Raw genomic sequence first — 23,586 nt, 5'->3', positions numbered from 1 at the left:
GCGCTATTATGTGGCTAACATTAACCACATCATAGCGCTTTTTAAAATTTTACTTTAAGCCATGTACTGTACGCTTTAGATCCAAATGGAACACATTGTGCATGGATAAAGCATGCAGCACTTTGCACTTTTCCGCTTTATTTTGTTTATTCTCAGGCTGTGCATTTTCCCAGAGGAGGGCAAAAAAACTCCATCATGCTTGGAAGCTCCCATTGTGCTTGCACGGACGTCTGATAGTGGTTCACTGTGGGCCTGGTGGGTGATAGCATTGTGGAAGATGCAAGAGTAGGACAGTCATCACCCTATTTTGAGATTTTCACTGTGAGAAACCCAATAGATTTTTCATAGGCAAAACGTATTGGCTTTGCCTATGCTTGTTTTCTGTTACCCAGTGTGGATTGTGACCTGTCTCTCTCACTCAGCGATTTTACTAATCAGGGCCTTACCCAATACTTCTCTTCATGTAATTTTTGCTTTTCTCTCCTCCAACCCCCTTCTTCCATTAATTTGGTACCCTCCACTTCAACGCTCTGGTTTCACCCTATGGACATCTTATCATTGGCTGTTTGAAGAGGATAAACTGCATAATCTCTGCACCTCTGCTTGGGGAATGGTCATCCTTTGCATGCATGTGTTATGTGGGCGACCATCGATACAACATTCACAACCAGCTAGCCTTCAGTTAAACCCTGCTGCTGGCCTGTGCAGGTGTCTATTGAGAAAGGGAGTGTGACCTAGTTAGCCAGCAAAGAGCCACAGCTCAGGAAGAAATACAGGAGGTGGACCTCCTCAACTGTTCAATAAAACCTCCATTCACCTCCTAAACACAAAAGGCCTGTAAAAAAGTAGAAGAATTAGGGAGCAACAGAAACCAACCACAGCCATCCCTTTAAAAGGATGGCCTAATATATGTGGTCTCATCACACCAATGAGTATATGACCTCATCACCTGCCTGGCTGAACCACTTCCTGGAGAAGCAGAACGTGGCACTATTTTTCTCAGTGTAGTAGCATCTCATCAGAATACAGTCCCTAGTGCATTCCCCTTTGTCTGTCACTTCCTCAGGCATTATTCCCTCCATGGAGGTAACATTGAGTTGTCTGAGCCTCTGGAACAGAAACAGCTGGATCAGGTGTTGCAAATGTCTCCTATCTCTATGTTTATCTGGCTGCAGTATTTGCCTCCGTGCTGTACCCAATTTGTCACCCTAGCTTTTTACAATGGTGACTGCAACATCATAATTAACTAGTACCAAACATGGCCTGAGAATCCAAAGTTCTCAATAATGGCAAGGGGATTTGGAAAAAGCCTTCTTTTGAGTATTTCATCTCAAAGAAGTTTGACAGCTATTCCTCAATTGCACATGGACTATGACCAAGAAGAGAACCTGTGCATGAAAGCGACAGAGCAGAAGTTGTCTGACATAAATGCCAGTACCATGCACTTCTCCTTGGCAATAGAGGCCCAAGTCCTCGAATCTGAAGCCCTGAAAAAAATCACGAATTGCCCCTTGAAGGGGAATAACACATTGATTCCCTTGAAGAATGAGGTCCTTCAGAAGTTTAAGATGGGCATGGTCACAGCCAAATCGTTGAGTGCCATCAAATCAGTACCAACTAGGCCTCCTCTTCTTTTTTGAGCCAGTGAAGTTGTTCATGTGTTTTCAAGCAAGGCAGTATGTTTTGCACCAAGAACCTGACTGGAACATCTTCTTCCTCAGGGAACAGGCAGGCAAGGATCAGGCATTTCAGAGATAAGAACAAATCAATTCCATAAGCAATTGCTTACAGTTCCAGTGACACCCATGCCTCAGAAGCATTTTAGGAGGGCCACTCTGTTCAGAAGCCATTAGGCTTTCCTATCACGACAACCACAGCGTCTGAATTACCAAAGATGGATGGGTCCGCTCAGTAGTGAGAACGCTCTGGGCAGTTCAAATAGAACTCTAGTCAATAGACTTTTGTAGAAGCCTGAGATGAAGAGGGGTCAAAAACAATTGAAATCTTAAGGTACAGTTTGATCATTAGGACCACACATTGAAAGTCAGAATCAGTAGTTTGAAGTTAAAAGATTTATTACAATCTTAAAGCCAAACTAATATAAATCAGTCTCAAGACCATACTGTAAAAATAGAGAATTATCAAAGGTAGACCAAAGGGTCTAACAATACTGGTCCTCAACAACAAAGAACATATAGGAATCTCTGTAGCCGCGAAACAATATAAGAGGAAAAGAACTCGACTGGACAAATAATTCCAATCCTTCTCCCCATACATGGAAAAGATTTTCAGCATCTAGTAACCGTACACTAACCTATGGCTAGGGAAAACCCTATTAATTTAAGGAAGCAAGAAATGTGTCAGCATCAGAACCTCTGTAGAAGTTCTATAAGTAAGGAGTCATGTATAGCATGAAGCCACATAATCCGAGATGTCAGGAGAAGTCTATACCTCTCCAACTCTAAAAGGAATCTGACTAAACCCAAGGTGGGTTCGCTAATTAAAAAATGCTCAAAGAACATTTGAGAAAACATGACCTCAGCCACATCATAACATGTTTTCCAATGCCAAGGAAGTAACTTGATGCCTTGGACACTACTTCCACATTCCAGTCTCCGCTTCCAAAGCTCTCCATTGGTACCAACTGGTATCACTCCCTTTGTTCTTTCAATTAAAATCATTCAACCTTGCCAACTCTTCCTCACCTCACTATCTCTGAAATAAAATTTGCCTTTCACTAACTAATGAATGCCTTTGGTCTGCACTTGCAAAGGAGAAAAACATGCAGAAAAACAACTTTCACATTAATATTAACTATCTCAACTTCAAGCTTAAGGCCCACAATCAATATAACTTAACATTTTCTCTTTGAACACTTTAGTTCTACAGCCTATGTATAAGCCAATCAATGAAATCTTTAATAATGAATCAAGCTATATTGTGCTGTACTCTTATATGTCATTACCAACAACAGGGGTAGCCCAACACACCTGAACCAGGGGCAGTAATATGTATTCCTAACAGTGGTTCAAGAAGCAATTTGCCTAAAAATACAGGATTAACACACAATTATCTAAGTCATAAACTAAACAATCAGCACTTTAAAGAAAAAAGAGAAAAGAAAGAAATAAAAATGCCCATATGCAGAAAAACAATCACTATAAAGTTATTATAAATTTATTACAAAATCTAAAACAGTTAAGACAATAACGCTCAAAGCAATATGCTGGTATACAAACAATACAAATCATGTGATGCACCAAAGGTATAGAAAGGGCATCTTTTGTGCATTTTGATAAATAAATGTGTGTGTATTAACGCTTCCTTTTCAGAGATATCTGGATTGCTGATATTAATCTTCTATAGGTTCAGATTGTAAGGTGGTGCACCAAAATGCATTTAATACAGTGCATTTGCCAGGAATTATTGAGGGTGGATCATATGCATGTTTTATGATGCTTTATAAATTGTGACCGAACTGTTGTGTTTGCTTAAACATTACATGTGTTAGTTGTTGTGCCACATATAAGAGTACTCCTAACAGTGGTTCAAGAAACAATTTGCTTAAAAATACAGGATTAACACACAATTATCTAAATCATAAACTAAACAAACAATCAGCACTTTAAAGAAAAAAGAGAAAAGAAATAAATAAAAATGCCCATATGCAGAAAAACAATCACTATAAAGTTAATATAAATTTATTACAAAATCTAAAATAGTTAAGACAATAACGCTCAAAGCAATATGCTGGTATACAAACAATACAAATCACAAACCAGACAAGTCGCAAACGAAAAAATACACGTTTTAAAGAATAATTGAATGAGCTGGTTGACATGGAGGCAGGGGGTGAAGCTACACAGCGGATGGGGAAATGCAACAAAGCAGGTGGGTGGCAGAAGCAACACAAGCGCAAGTGAGGGAAAGAAGCACATGGGCAGAAATAGTGAATGGGGTAAGAAAATGCACACGAGGTAGATAGCTGGAAAAGACATGCACTCTTTTGTAGTGCTTAAGTAAAAAGAAAAAAAATCGGGCAGAGAAGGTTTAAATGCAAACCAGTCAAATATAAGGTGAAGAGGCAATGTAACATAGAGGAACAAGCACAAGATTGACAAAAAGGCCATCAAATAAGAAGCAGCCAATTGAGAGTTACGGGAAAGCCAACCAATTGTAAACAACGGGTGGGCTCCAAGCCAGGGTATATTCTTGATAAGACCACAATATGCCTTTCACAACTAGATAGCTTGAGCTGACTGGTAGGCTTGACCTAAAAAGTCACTACTTACTTGGTGACTGAGAGTTCTGTATGTCTTCAGAAAAGCTGTGGAAGTTATATTTCTCTGTGGCCAAAAAAGTCTGGGAGAAGGCACAGTAAAATCATTACGTGCATCAGCCTTTGACTTGTTGTTCATTGCTCTTTTTCTCCTGTTTTTCTCCAATATTTTATAAATTCATTGATCATTTTGTTCAGGGAAATATTAAACAATCTAAACAATACCCCTTGGTGATTTTAGATTTTTGTCTAGCTTCTAGAAATGTGTACCTTTGTATGTTCACCCTATGTTTTAATCTATTTTACTACTAATGCAAGCGAAAGTAAAACAAATTGGCGAATGCTAATACAAATTAATGGAATAATGGTGAAAAGAGTTTATGTTCCTTTAACACAACAAACACTTAGTTTAATTTGTTTTTGTGTATACCCTCCGCATTTTTTTCTGCAATCCATCTGTGCTACCTTTAGGGAAAAACTACATTTGGAATATTCAAGCTATATTTTAAGACTCCTCCGTATTAACTCACAAAATCTGTGCCTTAACAATTCCTAACGTGGGAAGACGTAATTTTGCCCCGAGCAAAACTATAGAATAAAGCTTCCACAGCTTAAGCATGAACAGTGTTAAATGTTGAGAAGTGCTAAGATGGCAAGAAGGAAGCATTTGGCACCAGCAGGGTTGATTAATGACAGCATTCACTCACTTGGGGCCACAGCACAGCAACTGCAGAAGCGGTGACCTTTCCAAGAGACGATCCATGCTTCTGATAATGGGTCATAAAAAGACTGCATCCAGGGAGTCACTTCCTACAGCAGAATTCAAACCACGGCCTCACCATTAAGAGGGCCATAATGCGCAGGGCGAGGGGCAACATACCTGTATCCCTCGCTGTGACTGCACCAAACTACTACACTTCCTTCACCCACCCCCTCCACAACTATTGGGGCCCCTGAGGAGGGGGTACATAGCTCGACCTCACAGATAATGTTCTTGCCTCTACACCATTAAAAACTACCGCCACCATCAGAACAGATTCCTCCGGTGCTAAACAGGTCTCCAGGACTCTGAGAATGTGGCTGTAAACAGCAGATGCAGCACACTCATTAACAATGGCAGAAGTCATTTTTGGAGGGTGCAAAGGGCTTGGGGGGTGGGGTGGTGGACTCTGCGACGATTTATAAAATTTGATGCGGAAGCAGGGCTGAATTTGGAAAAAATCGTGGATTAAGGTGTGGCCGAGGAAAGGGGATAAAGTCTCGAGGAGCGAATCTTGAACAAAAGAGTCTGACAGTCAACATACATTTATTTTATTAAAACAGATCTGCTGCCAAGAAACTGTCAACAACGACATATATGACAGTATATCTGTTCTAGATTACTTAATTGGCCACAAAGAGGCTGCGTTTTAAAATATCTAACAGGTTTAAGACACCTGCTGCAGATATAATTGTGTGCCCATCAATTTTGAGGGGATTATAATAGCAGTTTGACAACTATAGTGGTTAACACAGCTCTGTAAGAGTTTTTTCTTTGTTTTGTTCAGTCGCAGCTTTCACTCATAGAATAGCATAGCGGGGTTAATGTGCCTGCTGCAAAGCACATCTTGTAACATGCAGATCACAGATGTGTTTTTATTTAGCTAGGTAAGTGGGCTACTGCTTTACTTTTGACACTGAGATCATTTCTCTTTTGACACCGAGATCATTTCTTAGCTCAAGTTGAAAGCCTTCTAATATAGCACAGTGCTCTATTTACAAGCATCAAGGTGCTGCATGTAAACTGTAAATCATGGGTGTAGATCCTTATTGTTTTTTTCTCAATCTGTTGTTCTAAGGTTGTAAAGAAGGGTTTCTTTGGTAAGTAATAAAGTATTTTCAGTACAGAGAACCACTGTGTTAGGTTTTATATCCTGACTTTGTGTTTCTCCAGACCGTTCACTCTTAACATACAGGGGCCGATTCCAATCCTGGAAAAAGGCTGTACAAATCGTTGTATGGAGCGTTTTTCCCGTACAACTCGTACCCGGTAAACTTTTCTTACAACCTAGGAAGTACGATTCGTACAGAAAGCCTCTTTCCATACAAATCGTACAAAAGACCATACGGCTAAAATAAACCAACAATTCTGATCCGGAACAGCTTGTACGCGACGTCTGTACGTATTTAAGCAGCGGTTTCCAGCCCAGCAAGTACGATTCGTCCCTACGGCATTCCGTACGGCTCTTTTGTTACGGGAGCCAAAAACAGCCGTAAAAGCAGAGTCCCCAGGGGTACGAGTCGTACAGGCATACACCCCGTGCGTTGTGTATGTACTGTGCGTACCCCCAATATCGCGTACCTCAACATTGCGTATGTACGCACCGTACATACGCGATGTTGGGGTATGCGATGTTGGGGTACGCGATGTTGGGGGTACGCACAGTACATACACAACGCACGGGGGTGTATACCTGTACGACTCGTACCCCTGTACAACTCACACCCCGGGAACAACTTTTCCCGGGATAAGAGTCGTACAAAGTTCGCTTCGTAGCGGGTAATGGCATTCCCCGTGTACGGGACATTTTCCGTACAAATCGTAAATAGGAAAGCCGGTCCCGATCGTACTAGTACGGTCAGACTGCATTTTTACGATTTGTACGGAAAAGTGTCCGGATCCGTCTCGTACAACTTTTCCCGATCCGATTTGTACGGATCGGGCAGATCCGTATGTATTTTTCCCATACGAATCGTACTTCACGGGTCGGACGGGACTTCTACGATTTGTATGGAAAAATTTCCGGTTACGAGTCGTACGGGAAAAAAAAATACAGGATCGGAATTGGCCCCATAATGTCTCCAAGTATAGATGATATGTGATTCCTACACCTTACGTTATAACCCTCATTGTCTTATGTAACATTTCCTGTACATTGATTTACACATGTATATCATTTATTGTGTGCTCTGTGTGTGATGTAAAGTGCTCTGACAATCTACTCCAGGATGAGTAGCTCTATAAAAATAAGAAAATGATCAAATAATCAATCAATCAAACAGCATTTGTAGAGTGCAACACTGCCGCCCCCCCCCCCACCCCCTCCCCAGGGATATCTAGGCCCTGTGACTTTGTTAAAGAGCCAGGTCTTGAGTCTCTTTCTGAAGTTTGTCAGCGAGGGGGCTGTACAGAGCTGGAGGGGCAGATCATTTCATGTCTTGGCAGCGATGGAGAAGGAGCAGATACCACTGCAGCTGCGATGAATACAGGGATTGTGTGCAAGGATGAGTGAGGAGGAGTGCAGGTGTCTACAGGGTTGGTGGGAGTTCAGTCGATGGTTGATGTAAGATGGTCCTAGGTCATGGAGGGCTTTTTAGGCGTGCGTGAGGATCTTGAACTGGCATCTCTTCTGAATGGGGAGCCAGTGGAGATCTCTCAGGTGGGGGGCAATTTGGGTTTGATTGAGGAGGTCCAGGGTGAATCTTGTATCGTCCGAAGTCTTCTGAGGAGCTGGATGGAGATGTCAGCGTAGAGGGTGTTGCCGTAGACGAGGTGGCTGGTGACAAGGGCCTAAGTGATGGTCTTTCTGGTATTGGTTGGGATCCATCGGAAGTTGCTGCAGAGTATGCAAAGTGTGTAAAAGCAGGAGGAGGCGACTGCGTTGACTTGTCGTTTCATGGTCAGTTGACTCTTGAGAATAATCCCTAGGTTATGTGCCTGGTCTGTTGGGGTGGGGGTTGAGTTGAGCACCAGCTTGGTCCCAGGTAGAGGTGTTGTTCCCAGGAATCAGTACTTCTGTTTTGTCAGAGTTGAGTTTGATGTATTTGTCTCTCATCCAGTTGGATAGGTTGGTCATGGCGTTGGAGAAGTTGGTTTTGGCGTTGGCAGGGTCTTTGGTAAGCGAAAGGATTAGTGGAGTGTTGTCTGTATAGGTAATTATGTTGAGGTCATATGATCTTACGACATCAGTGAGGGGGTCATGTAGGTGTTGAACAGGGTGGGGCTGAGGGATGATCCTTGGGGTACGCTGCATTTGATGTGCTTTGGTGCAGAGGTGAAGGGGGCAGCCAGATGCTCTGTGCGCATCCTGTGAGGAAGGAAGCAATCCACTTGAGGACGTTTTGCTGTATGCCTATGTTGTGGAGTCTATTGATGATGGTGTGCTAAGAGATGGGGTCGAACGCAACAGAGAGGTCAGGGAGGATTAAGACCACAGTTTCTCCTCAGTCGAGAAGTGTTCTGAAGTCGTCTGTGCTGCAATCAGCGCAGTCTCAGTGCTGTGGTTGGCCCAGAATCCTGAGTGTGAGGCGTCCAGAGGGGGTTTTGCTCCAGGAATTTGGTGAGCTGCTGGTTGGTGGCTTTCTCAAGTACTTTGGCCTGGTAGGGTAGTAGGGAGATTGGACAATAATTTCTGAGATCATTGAGGTCGGTGGAGGGTTTCTTTAGGTGGGGGTTGACGTCTGACTGTTTCCATTTGTCCGGTAAGGTTTCTGTGGAAATGGAGGTGTTGAGAATGCTGGTGAGTTGCGTGCCGATTGGGTTTGTTGCGAGGTTGCCGAGGTAGTGGGGGTAGGGGTTCAGTGGGCGCCCAAGAGTAGATTGAGGACATGATGGCTGAGGTGGTCAGGGTGGTGAGCGGAGACCAGGTGGTAATGGTTTGGCTGATGTTCGCTGGTTGGTTGAGGCCACTGGGGTTGAGGGTGGCAGGTTGGAGTTTGAAATTGTTGTAGATGTTGGTGATCTTGCTGTGGAAGTAGTCTGAGAGGGTGTCACAGAGTTCTTGGGAGGGGTGGATGGTGTTCTCTATGGCTTTCGGGTTGAAGAATTCTTTGACTATTTTGAAGAGTTCCTTTGTGTGGTTGGCTGCAGAGTCGATGTGGGTAGTGATGGCTGCTTTCTTGGCTTCCTTGATGTGCCGGTGATAGTTGCTGAGGTCTGTTTTATAAGCTGCTCTGTCTGCGGGGTTCTTAGTGGTGTGCCATTGTTTCTCCAGTTGATGGCAGTTGGTCCTGAGTTCTGGGGGGTACCAACTGACTTGTTTGGAGGTCTTATTGGGTTTTATAGTTTTCAGTGGGGTAGCTCTGTTGGCGCAGTCGGTGATCCTGGCAGCGAAGTTCTGGACGGCCTGGTCGAGGTCTGTTGCTTTCTTGAGTTGGGAGGTGTTGAGGGCCTGTGACCACTGAGTTTTGGTGACCTTGCTCCTGCTGCAGTGGGAGGAGATTTGACGCCTGGCAATGGTGAAGTGTACGATGGTGTGGTTAGTCCAGGTGAGTTCTGTGGTGTGGTTGAATTTGATTCTGTCACTGGAGGTGAAAATGGGGTCGAGTGTGTGTCTATCTGTGTGCGTGGGGTCGGTGACCAGTTGGTTGAGGCCCATGTTGTTCAGGTTCTCCAGGAGGGTGATGGAGTTGTCGTCGTTGGGGTTGTTGATGTGGAATTTGGGGTCACCGATTAGGACATAGTGGTGAGAGTCGATTGTGAGGGGGGGGGCAATGAGGTTTGGGATGGCATCGAAGAATGTTGTTCAGGGTCCTGGGAGTCTGTAGTCAAGGGTGCCTCTTATTGTGGTCTTCGCATCAATTTGTAGTAGGAAGTTGAGGTGCTCTATGAGAGGCATGGGGTCGTTGTTGGTGTATCCAATGGTTTCCTTGAAGATGATGGTAATGCCTCCACCTTGTTTGTTGGCGCGGTCTCATTGTATAATCTTGTAGCTTTCGGGAGTGGCGTGGTGATGTCGGGTTTGAGCCACATTTCGGCGCTGGAGGCAACATCAATGGAGAGGGTGGTGATGGTGTCCAAGATTTCCATGGCGTGTTTGTAGAGTGAGCAGGGGTTGAGCAAGATACTGTGGAGCGGTCATGGTCTTGTTGGTAGGAGTGGTGCGGGATCTTTCGTAGGTTGTATCACAGGAGAAGTGGAAGTGTTGGCAGTTGAAGGGTCCTTTGGTGGATTGTGGTGAGGAGGCGACACAGGTGTTGTTTCGGCGTCCAGGGTCAAGGAGTTCCTTGGTGGTGTATTGGCAGGTGGTGTGAGGGCCAGGGTCTTGGCGCTGGGCATTGTCTAACTGGCAGTGCGTCCGCTGCACGCAGCCACTACGTGGCCGTACGGCAGGTTCCATTAGTGGTCCTCTGAGGTGGTCCTAGTAGTCCTGGGTGCAGGGCAAAGACCTGGAATCGGCAACTTGGGGCAAGGACACATGGAGCAGGCAGCACAGTGACAGGCGGAGTGGGCAGTGCTGGGGCAGGGAACGGGGGAGCATGCACTGTACCTTAAACTGGGGGTCAGGCGAAAGAAGGGGGGCCAAGCTCCTCTGGGCTCTGATGGTTGCAGATGAACCTACCCTTGGCTTAGGCTCTACCCCAGTGCCCCCGCACAAATCCAGCGATACAGGAGTTACAGGGGACCTTTATTCGGCACCGGGAGACATGGAAATCTGAAAACCGTCGCTGCCATGTACATAAATATTTGTGCAATCGCTCATACACACAGATAAATATTACATTCTTACAGTGCATGCATATCTTTTACATAGGGATTTGAACAAAGGAAAAAACCTGCATCCAAATCATGGTTTCTCTTACATACTTGTGAAGTGTTAACATGCTGTGGGCCTTTGTTTTCTTCCATCCCTTTGGTGTCTCGGTCTTAGGCTCCAGATAGTTTTCATCCAGTAGTTTACTCAAACAAAAGGAGGGCTTGTAGTCCTTTAAATCGTGCCTTTGTTGTGGGCCCAGCTGAAAGTGTAAATAAGAATACCACTTGCCTTCTGAACACTCGCTGCTGCTCGGAATGGGCTGCTCAAATTTGTCCTGGTGTAGAAAAATGACACCAGGACAAATTCAGGATGTTTCTAGGGTCACCAGGATACCAGAGAAGAAAGAAAATAAATTGTTTGACTAATGCTGAATACTGGGAGTCATCCATTTCTCTGCACTCTTCCTTTTGCCTAATAAGGAAAACTTTTAAGCACATGCACAAATGTTCGCCCATTGTCACACAATTTTATCTAGTGAGGAAGTAAGAATCTGAGCTCAAATCTTCAGGTTCACAGCGGATAACCTAGGTCTAGGTTTCCCTAAGGTTGTGCAGGAGCTATGGTGACAGAGCAGAATTTTGCTATGCATCGGTTAGCCTTTTTATTAGTACGTAAATCAACCTAATTGTTTGATGTTACCTTACACTACTAGAGCACCAAAGTAAGACATTGTCAATAACTTCCTAAATCACCATTTCTCAATCAGTGAGCTCCTTCTGGTAGGTGCAAACGAATTCCTCTTACATGCAAACTGTCTCTCATTGTGTCACTCTATCAAGGCAACATGCAGGATCCCAGCCAAAGGTGCAGTGTGGAGGGAGAGCAGTAACACTCCTTCTTGTAAATAAACATATTCATTGTCATTGTACATTAGTTAATGAGGCAAACATTGGCATGGTCACGTAGTCCACACCCCTGTCTCATGCAAGCTTTATTTTCCCACATGCCTGTTTTTAGCAGTGAGTGATTATGTGCAAAAAAGTTACAAATATACCACATGGTGCTTTCCACTCCAACATAACCTGTGGGGGCCTGTTTGGTTACTCTGGGCCGGTTTTGTTTCAGTGCTACAGAATGGGCACCCTGTAACAAAAGTGGGAGCAGTGCATCAGGAGCGGTGCTTCTCACTAGCACCACCCCTCCACCATCCCCCCCAACCAGGGCTGGTCGAGAAGATTTCCAGGGCTGGTTGCTGTTCCCAGTCTGGCAGTGCCGACCTCCATTATAATAGCTTGAGCAATTATACATTTAGATAGGGATAACAGGCCTTCTACCTTCTACCAAAACATTGCATAAGTCCAGCAGTTCTACTCTGTATAGGACTTGGGGTGGTATCTATGCTTTGTAAGCTACTAGGACTGAGTGGAACGAGGGCCCACCATAAACAAGTTTGAATTTTCTTAACCAAACAATGGTCAATTGCACTATTGTCTTTAATGAGTTCATACGGGAAGACCTTGTCAATGATTTATTAAAGACCACACCTAGATACCTGTATTCTGTGATTTTCTCAATTTTAGTCTGCCCAATAGACCACACAAAATGATGTACCTTCTTGCCAAAGGCCATCATTTTAATGTTGTCAAAATTGATGGTGAACTTATTTTTTTGGCAGTACTTGTTGAAGTCCGCCAATTTTATTTGTAAACCAACAGGGATCTGATCTATAATTATGAGGTCATCCACGTATAGCAAATAGGATATGAGAGTCACATTAATTTAGGAGAAAATGTGTGGGTAACTAAACGGGGTTTTGAGAGGTTGGCTAAATACAGGGCAAAAGAGAGTGGGTAACTCAAAGCCTCACAAATGGCCAATAAACAGCAAGAGACCATCAACAAATTCTATTTGTGATGCTCATATCCCTTGAAAGACTGGAGCAGGCATAGTCACAGACTGTGCCAGGGAAAGCAGTTACACATCGACAGCAGTCCAGTCTTCACCGTGTGCCTCTACCCATTCACCTCCAAGACCCATCATATGTTTGCCTTTCTTGCTGGTCTGATGGCCATGCCACTCTGGTGCCCTAAATCCGTTACAAGGAAGTGAGGCCTGGTTACTCACATGGCAAAAGAATCAACCAATATAAAGGCACGTTGACAGTATAGCGGGGTAGGAGGAGGAGAGATGCTGAGTTTACAGAGTGATTAGGATAGAGGGGCAGGTTGGATATAAAGAGGAGGGGTGCTCGTTCTGTCAATCACTGGATCTGCATTAAATCCTTGTGTTTATGTTTTCCCATGGCATGTAACCCAAAGTTCACCCAGCTCGTCATCTCTTGCCTCATACCACCCTCATACTACAGATGTGCTACAGGGTGTACAACTGCAGCCTCATACCAACTGTCTTGAAAGCAAAAAGAGAGACTTACAGGCAGAGGATCAACTTCTTTGGTATTTCCAGAGACGCAGTAGTAGCAGGAAACAGCTCCTCACCTGCTACTTGACATGGTTGCAGAATGGGAGCAGAAGCTTGATTCATTGCACGCCCAGGCTATCCCTCTATATATCAAAATACTCGCTGCCCTCCACTTCTGGGTCACTGGATCTTTCTAACAGATTACTGGAGACATGGTGGGCATCTCACGGGGCAGTTAATCCTTGAATTGTGTCATGGACCCGAATCTATCACCAGCATCATTACATTGCTATTCATTTCATGGCTGAGGCACAACTGCAAGAACAAGCAGAAACCCAATGGGAGAGGGGAAAGGTTGGACCCACAAGACAAGACTTTCCCTCACAATTTAAAGAATGAGTGAGATAATATGTGAAAAGTCGACCATGAATTATGGAAGGACCATCGGAACAGATAGAGGATTTAGACTGAGTCTTACGGGCAGATTACGAGTCTGGCGGTCCAAGGACTGCCAGGCTCATGGGGGCGTGGCAGTCTCCCCACCACCCTATTATGAGATGGGTGGTGGATGCCACAGCTCAGCTGCAGCCGCAGGCAACTGCCATTCCCTGGTGGTGTAGAGGCATCCTTATGCTTGCCAAGCCTTTTAGGAGTTCTCTCCTCCAGGGTTTTCATAGCGGTTCCTCCTCCATTAAAACCTTGGCAGAGAGGAAACAAAAGGGGCCCTGTGAATGCACACATGGGGGCACAACATGTGCCCCTGTGTGCATGCACACCAGTTCCTGAACGGCATGGACTTTTCAGTCCATGCCTGCAGGAACTGTTTTTTGGCGTTACCATTGTGGTGCCCGATTTTAGAGGCACATCCATTGGAACGCCAAAAAAAGCTCATCAGGCAGGAGAAAGCTCCTAATCTGGTGGGTGGCCTCACCAGGGGTTTGGCGGTGCGGCACTGGGGCGGACCCGGTGCTGCACCGCCAAACCAGTAATCCTGCCCTAAGTGCTTAAGACTGCATTCCAAGCAGACTGAGAGGTTTTTAATTCTTTCTAGTCTATTTAACAGGGTAATTTGAAAACCGAGATAAACTGATTGGTGCAATCTATATAGGAGGAGATTAAAGGAGAGGCAACTGAATGATAGAGCTTGTATTTAATAAAAGGACCGTTTTTTTCTTGGGGTGGAGCTGGAAGAAGCAAGAGGAAACAACTGATATGTTATGTAGTGTTTTGTACCATGGAATGAAGTGTCATTTGGTGGAATTTGTTTTGATGTTATGTTATGCTCTTTTTATATAGTGTATCGTCTTATCGTCTAATGAATCCTGCAGTTCCATGGTTCTGTAATGTCTGTCTTGCCTACTGCAGGGTTGTCCCATCGAGTGGGAGTTTGTGGGGACTAGGTTTTGCATCCTTCTGTCTCATCCTGTGTGTACATATGTTTGCTGCCCTAGTTTATTGATGCAGTCATATCATGCTAGTGTTTTATCCTTTTTAGTCTGGTGTGTGTGTTTTTGCTCCTCCATTTGTGCATGCTTGTATGTATTGGATTTATAAAGAACAAACATAGCTACAAAACAGCACTAATTATGAGGACGTTTTCATTAATTTATAAAGAGGCACGTTGAAGGTAGGGAAGGAAAAGGCAGAAGAGAGCAGAATCATTTGGCTCTGAGCAGGACAAGAGGGAATGGGGTGGGGTATGGGAGAATTTTCGTGGCAGCAGTAAAGAGCGACAAAGCAATGAGATGCTGCTTGAACAGGTGATTTTTCATTTCTTACCAGAAATAGAAAAAGACATTGCCCTGCTGAGTTTGTACTAGAATGGTGTTTCAGATTCTGCATCTTTAGCATGGGAAGATATTGTCTATAGTCTTTTCTTTCTTGCAGTTCCTAATTTCCATTCTGGAGATGCTTCTGCTACATATTGAAATTTGATGTGTTTTCCTCATAATCGTGTTATAGTGAATAGGAAAAGCCCGTGAAACTATACTGGGTAAGAGGCCCGTGACTGAAGTGAACACGACCCATATAAATGAAACACTGTGTAACAAATTTCAAAAGAAGCAAAGCAGTAACAAAAGGACCCGTGCATCACGTGGGGACGTTATACCGTAACATGTAATCATGGTGTGGTCGGTAGAAAAGGCCCATAAAGATATCAATATTTGACTAGAAAGATATTCTATATTGGATAGATCTCGTGCCCAACGTGAACAGTTCAACAAAATACTGTGAATACGATGATGTGTTATGGCACAACTATCTTCTTTTAAGTGGTATACGGGTCTTTTTAAGGTCATTTTTAAGTTTGTTTTTAAGTTTTAATGCATATTTCTCAATTAACCATACACCGCTTCAGATTCGGGCACGAAGTGTTAACTATTGAGGTGGTACTCAGTTTCATTGATTAATTTACGCCGTTACGTTTTAGGAGGTAGCCCCTGATAAAGGGCCCAGCCTGGAATGCATTGGGCTTGCTATCAAAAGGATGTCCTAAGGATAGAACGTTATGGTGTTGTGAGACTAACATTACTGATGTTTGAAAAAAGCATGAAGATTAAATACATTGAGATTCAGACTACCTTTGGATTAAAGTCCTATTTCTTTACATATCCAATCGAGGGAGTGTAGATTGGGGATGTTTTTGCCATTGCGGAAAGCACATCAAATTTGTATATTTACTTCAACGTCTTGAGCCCAGGAGACGATACCCAGCACAAGATTATTTAATTAAAGACAAAGGGCCTGATTCTGATGCGGTTAGGAATCGGGAATGTGCCTTTCCAACCGACTCTGAAAGGTTTCCAACCGACTGAGTATGATGCGAGTTAGGTGTTAGGAATATTCCAATCCAAACTCTACGGCATCTGGAATGACCAAGCCGTACGGAGCAGAATTGTACGTCTCTATGGTCTGCGTTTCCAAACGACAGAGTACAATGCTGGATTTGGACAGCCTTTCTGAATCGTGCCATCCGACTAGAATCAGCAGTCAGAATCAGACTTTGGGGGCCAGTAGTGGGCCCCCCTGCACCTGGAGCCTTCCAAATCGGGCCCGAGGGGGTACCCATGGGTCTTCCCTTACCAGCTATGCACAGTGTGGCAGGCATCAGGGGGTGTCCGCCACAGGGTGCCCGATTTTCCCCAGCCACACCTTTCTTCAATCGGAGCCTATGCATTTGGTCAGAACAAAAGCTCCCATTAAAGTCAATGGGAGTCCAACCAAATTGTATCTGGAAGCATCCGAATGCATCATACTCGGTCGGTTGAACTCCACTGATCCAATTTGGTTGGAAACCATTCCCAAACACATTCGGCTGGGAAGCTTTCCAAACCGCATCAGATTCGGGCCCAAAGTATACAATTAGGAGTGCGATTGCCAAACCATTTTCTTGTATAGTCTGCTACATATTGCTCATGTTCCACCCGAGGTCTTCATATTGGTCGTAAGCTATGGTGAGGTGTTGGTATTGATAGCCTTGTGGCATTCTAATATTTGTGTATCTAATGTGACTGTACATTACCACTATACCCCTCCATGTGTTTCTTTTCCACCCGATTTCTATTTTCTGGTTGTGGCTTCATTACCACAGATGCCTTCATGGATGGTCTGGTCTTTTGTCTTTGTGCCGAAACTTTTTGAGTCTGCAGATATAAAGGAAATGCATTGTACCTTTGGCTTTATTAGTTTACTGTGGGGTGCACATTAGTGTCTTTAGATTCCTTCATTCTACTCTCATTAATGTTAAGATTAGGATGCATATCGCTCTGAATTTGTGAATGACATAGCCATGGACTACTAACCACCCGGAAAAATCAGAGGCTCAACAAAAAGCTTGTATATCCACCGTAAAGCACATTCAGCTGATAATAAACATCAAGTAATTCACCATTCATTTTATTCCCCATGGGATTCTTGGAGTGACACGCAATCGCAAAAACATTTAATTGCTGAGTAGTACTCCATACATTGTGGTGAGCATAGAGTAATTATGTGTGATATGGTTTCATTCAATGTGGTGCAATGCAGTGACATGAGATGTGGTAACTTGATAGGTGTGTGATTATACTGAAATATACTATGGTGCAATGATTATGGATTGGTAGGCTATGATTAGTATTACCTAGCTGAAGTGACCACCAACACAGCTTGTAGGTAGAGAAGTCGTCTTTATTACTGCTCTTCAACGACAGCTTCCAGGGAATGAATACAAATATCACTCTAGACTCCAAGCATGAACATTCCATCACCAAGGAGGTGACAGAACATTCAGTATGTCAAGATATTACCACTTGGGGATACTACAATATCTCCCTTTCTCACAGAAACATAATGATTGAATATTCAAAGGAGAAAGAGAGGAAACATATAAACAAAATTAAATACAATAAGAAGCAGAAAAAGGAAAATAAATAAAAAGAAAAGAACAGATAAGTACTGATAAAAAAAACTTAATTTAGCTTAGAACAACTAGTAAACTTCATAAATCCATACGTTTGGGAACAAATCTCCTGCGACTACTCTTCCTCACCAAAGAAGTAGACGTATCTGGAGATATACCATCGCTAGTTGAACTTTTCCCGCTCAAGTCAATCTCCACACCATCAAAAGATGATTTATTAGAAGAAAAAGCAGGATTAATTTTCAAACCCACCTGATGTACAACTTTATCAGGCATTTTATAAATCCTGGATACATTCCACCAATTCTTCCCATTGACTCTCACAGCATAACGTGAAACTGAATCAACACACATCGGTTGACTACATTTTGAGAGACCTTTGGGTACATTATGAGGATTCTTTATCTTAACCCAATCCTTCTTTGTGAGAACTCTGTCCTGAATGGTATGAAGTGTTTTCCTTAGCATTAGCTTTTTTGTGTACAGGAGAATGCGTCTCTCCCTCAACTCTCTCCTCAGAAGATAACAAAAACGACCTGGACAATAGTCCCCACTGCCTCATCCAAGCTGGACACATGCAGAACGTAGCAACTCTCCCTCTCAATAGCTCAAAAGGACTTTTCCCAAACTCAGTGCCCGGTGTGGTCCGATGAGCCTACAGCATACTCTGTACAGCTCCTCTAATATCAGTTTTTCCAGAGACCGCCCATTGCACACATTCCACCAATATGCGATTCATGCGCTCAATGAAACCATTCCCTTGTGGGTGGTAAAGAGCAACTCGCCGATGGATAATACCAGATCGATTTAAAAAACTGGACATTTATTTGGAGACAAACTGTACCCCATTGTCTGACACTAATTCCTTTGGAAAACCTTATCTTGCAAAAAGACTCTCTAAAAACTTAATGACTTCATTCGTATTAGGATCAGTCATAAAACAAACCTCCCACCATTTGCTGTAATAATCGGCAATGACCAAGGCAAATTTGTATCTATTGGGCAAAGCATTAAACGGTCCAATAAAATCCAACGCCAGTTTCATCCAAGGCCCAGAAGGTAAGTCAACTTTCACTTTGGGAGGAATGACAGTCTTGATTACTTTGTCACTGGAACAACAAGTAAAACAACTCTCAACCATATCCTCTATATAGCGATCCTTTGAAGGCCACCAATAAATTGAACGAATTCTACGTTTGGTACATGTTTGCCCCCGATGACCTTCATGTCCGGCCATAATTATACGATCTCTCAAACTTGCAGGAGGTACAAATCTATCACCACGTAAAATCATCTCACCACCTTCTAGAGACAATTCATCAGCCACTTTAGAAAAAGGTTGCAGTTCTCTATCCAGATATTTTTCCTTTGGCCAACCTTTAATGATACATTTTCTTACTTTCTTGAGAACAGAATCAGAATGCATTGCATCAAACTACTCTTCCTCCTTGAAACACCCCTCTTTACAAACGTCAATACTCGCAATTAAACATTCCTCATCTTCATCTTCAGTACATTCACTCTGCACAAAGGCAGTCTAGAAAGTAGGTGAGGTCTAATGTTTTTTCTTCCAGGAATATGTTCAACCACAAAATTGTATTGAAGAAGTTTGGAACTCAATCTAGCGATCCTGGGAGTGTGATCTTTCACTACACCATTGAGAATAGGAATAAGAGGTTTGTGATCAGTTAATAGCTTAAAAGACCTACCCCAGAGAAAACTTTTAAACCTCTCAATTGCCCAACAACCAGCCAGAAGTTCTCTCTCGATGACAGAATAATTTTTTTTGCTGGGACGTAATGATCGAGAGATGAAACCAACAGCATGTTCAGCACCACCTTCCATTTGAGTCAACATGCCACCAAGGCCATCAAGACTTGCGTCCACAGATACAATAGATTCTAAAGAAGGATCAAAGGGAGTCAAAATTTTGCAGGAACCAAGTTCACTCTTAATATTATCAAAATCAGTTTGACACCTTTGATCCCAGAGAAAACCAGTTCCTCTCTTCAAAAGTTCACGTAAATCAGCAGTTTTGGCTGAAAAATTGGAAATGAACTTTGAATAAAACTGACACATTCCTAAGAAAGATGAAACTTGCTCTTTGGTCTTGGGAGAAGGATCCTTGACAATAGCCTCTATCAGACCTACTCTAGGAAGAATCCTCTTTCCAGATATGCGTTGTCCTAGATAATCAATGGACTCCACACTAAAAACACATTTGCTCAAATTACCCACAATACCCTTCTCTTGTAATCTATTTAAGACTTCATTCAAGCTTTTGTCATGCGAAGATCTGCAAACTCCTGCCACTAGGATGTCATCTTGAAAGACAACAGTGTTATGAACTCCCATCAGGACTTTTTCCATGACAAGCTGGAACACGGAAGCCGCCGAGGCTAGCCCAAACGGCATCCTTTTGAATTGGAAAGTCCCAGATGGAGAAACAAAAGCAGTCAAGTGTTTAGACGATAAGTCCAGTTCAACTTGATGGTATGCCGAAGATTAAGTCTATCTTCGAAAACCATTTGAAACCTTGAAACTTAGCGATTATATCATCAATGCGGGGTAGCGGGTGTGAGTCCACCCATATATTCTTATGAAGACAGCGCAGATCAATGCAGACTCTGAAATTCCCATTCTTTTTCCGTGTGACCACCAAGGGACTTAACCAGAGAGAGGATTCGATGGGCTCAATCACACCTGATTCACACATCTTCTCCAACTCTTTCGTTAAATCATCCCTAACACTCAAGGGTACATTTCGCAATTTATGTTTAATTGGAATATCTCCATCTTTTACTTTGATAAGATGTTTAAAACCATTGATTAAACCTAGTGTGTCACAAAAAACATTGGAAAATGTTCTTCCCCAATTAGAAGGGTCATCATCGCATGCAAATTCATTGACACTGGTTCCTTTGTGCTAGGTCTAAGGGTCATCCCGAATAAACCTTGGTGATACCATCCTAGGATGTTTAACCCTTTTATAGCCACATAGATCTTCCCAGTTATAGATCTCTCTTTGAAAACTAATGTACTTTCAAAACAACTCTTTAGTTGAATCTTCCTTCCTTCATAAGATATGGGGCTTCTATCAGGAGGTTCAAGATGCTTATCACCCCACACAGATCCAAACAACTCTTCAGTGATCATCGTCATATGTGCTCCTGAATCAGCAAGCAATTTCAAAGTTTTTCCATCAACTATAATGTCAACAATGGGATCTGCACACTCCTCACAATCATCTTTAACCACTAACATTAAATCACTCATGGAACTTACAACTTCCGTGTCACTCTCCACTTTGTCATTCTCCTCCCACACAACATTAATATTCCTCCTAGAAGTACACACTTTAGCAAAATGACCTTGCTTACCACAATTTCTACAAGAAGCATTCCTAGCAGGACAAATACGTGAGTTAGGGAAATGTGAAGGAAAACCACATTTGGAACACACAGTTTTCTTTTGAAAATAGAATTGTTTCTTATCATGTCTAACTGCAGGCAATTTCCCTTTAATCTCATTACTGTTTTTCTCAGACCCACTATTCTTCTCCGCCCCATTTTCCCTTCATTTACAACACCAACCATAGATTTGTCTGATCTAAGCTCGTTGGAAGACATCTGGGATAACTCAAAGCTCTTGACTATGGAGACCGTTTCTTCAAGAGATGGATTTTTTAAAGTTAATAACTTCTGTTGAACTTTTTTATCTCTATGTCGTACAACAATTTGGTCCCTGATGAGTTGAGACGTAAAATTTTCAAACTCACATTCAGAAGCCAAAATACGTAACGAAGCAACATCCGACAAAATCATTTAACGGTTCATTACCCTCTGCTACTACAGGTAAAGGTAAATGTTGTAACACAGCCTGACCCCCAAACCCAGGTTGTGTTCAAGGATAAATCTCTTGCGTTCAGCACTAAACCTAAGGCCACCAATGGCTCCTAAATATTTCGTAAATGCCCTGTACCATACTTTCCACTCTACTGGTGGGTCTCCTGGAAGCTGTAGGAAAGGAGAAGGTGCTTTTACATTCTGCATAATAAAAATGCAATGAAAAACAAGCTACGAGACTTTGAGGTAAAACAAGTAGTCTCCCTTTCCCAACAAATATTCTCTTTTTTTTCCTTTTAAATATTGATCTCAAACGTTGTCAGATTTGCTCCAAAATAAAAAGAATTGGTGAAATTGCACATGCAATGAAAAAGAAGTAGTATTAAAAGTCACCATTTACCCAGTACACTAAGGTGCCGATACCGATCCTGTAAAACCCGGGTACGAACCGTCGTACGGAGCATTTTCTCCGTCCGACTCGTACCCGGGAAAACCACCTTACAAACCCGCAAGTACGATTCGTACAGAAATACCATTTCCGTACGATTCGTACAAAACACCGACCGGCTAAAATATACCGACAATTCCGATCCGGGACACCGTGTACGTGACGTCCGGACGGAGTCAGGCAGCGTTTTACGAACCAGCAAGTACGATTCGTGCATACGTCACTCCGCACATAGCATTTTTTACGGGAGCCAAAAACTGCAGGGAAATTGAGGACGAAGCGAGGAAGGAGCACCTGTACGCGGCGGACAGCCATGGACCCCATCCTACGTGTCATCCCGGCCCTCATATCCTACGACCTGGTGCACAGGAACCGACGCAGACACCGCAGAAGGTCAGAACAACACCCAGGGGCAAAGGTGGGGGGCAGGGGCAGGAAACATAACCCCCACCCAAGGCAAAATGTATACATGCCCTGTACATACCGTACCTCCAGGGACTGGTCACTCGGGGGGGGGGCGTGTCCACCAAGGCCTGCGTCCCGCCACAACGGAAGTGGACGTGGATGCGTCCTGTCACCACAACAATTGTGGTACGCATCGTACCCACGCCTTAAGAGCGTGGGTACGGGTCGTACCACGCCTACCCCTACGTCACCCCAACATTGGGGGTACAGCCCGTACCCAGGCCTGAACAGCGTGGGTACGGGTCGTACCACGCCTACCCCTACGTCACCCCAACAATGGTGGTACGGCCCGTACCCAGGCCTGAAGAGTGTGGGTACGGGTCGCACCACGCGTACCCCTACGTCACCCCAACAATGGTGGTACGGACCGTACCCAGGCCTGAAGAGCGTGGGTACGGGTCGCACCACGCGTACCCCTACGTCACCCCAACAATGGTGGCACGGCCCGTACCCAGGCCTGAAGAGCGTGGGTACGGGTCGCACCACGCGTACCCCTACGTCACCCCAACAATGGTGGTACGGCCCGTACCCAGGCCTGAAGAGCGTGGGTACGGGTCGCACCACGCATACCCCTACGTCACCCCAACAATGGTGGTACGGCCCGTACCCACGCTCTTCAGGCCTGGGAACATATGAGGGGTGGGTGCCTATCACTCCCAGCAGTGCCCAGACATATGAGGGGTGGGTGCCTAACACTCCCAGCAGTGCCCAGACATATGAGGGGTGGGTGCAGAGGACTCCCAGCAGTGCCCAGACATATGAGGGGTGGGTGCAGAGGACCCCCAGCAGTGCCCAGACATATGAGGGGTGGGTGCCTATCACCCCTAGCAGTGCCCAGACATACGAGGGGTGGGTGCAGAGGAACCCCAGCAGTGCCCAGACATATGAGGGGTGGGTGCCTATCACTCCCAGCAGTGCCCAGACATATGAGGGGTGGGTGCCTAACACTCCCAGCAGTGCCCAGACATATGAGGGGTGGGTGCCTATCACTCCCAGCAGTGCCCAGACATACGAGGGGTGGGTGCAGAGGACTCCCAGCAGTGCCCAGACATATGAGGGGTGGGTGCAGAGGACCCCCAGCAGTGCCCAGACATATGAGGGGTGGGTGCCTATCACTCCCAGCAGTGCCCAGACATATGAGGGGTGGGTGCCTATCACTTCCAGCAGTGCCCAGACATATGAGGGGTGGGTGCAGAGGACCCCCAGCAGTGCCCAGACATATGAGGGGTGGGTGCAGAGGCCTCCCAGCAGTGGACAGAGACATGGGGGTGTGT

The sequence above is a fragment of the Triturus cristatus genome, chromosome 1_1, assembly GCF_964204655.1.
Source record: "Triturus cristatus chromosome 1_1, aTriCri1.1, whole genome shotgun sequence".
Classification (NCBI taxonomy): Eukaryota; Metazoa; Chordata; class Amphibia; order Caudata; family Salamandridae; genus Triturus; species Triturus cristatus.
Note: the sequence above shows the minus strand (reverse complement) of the source record.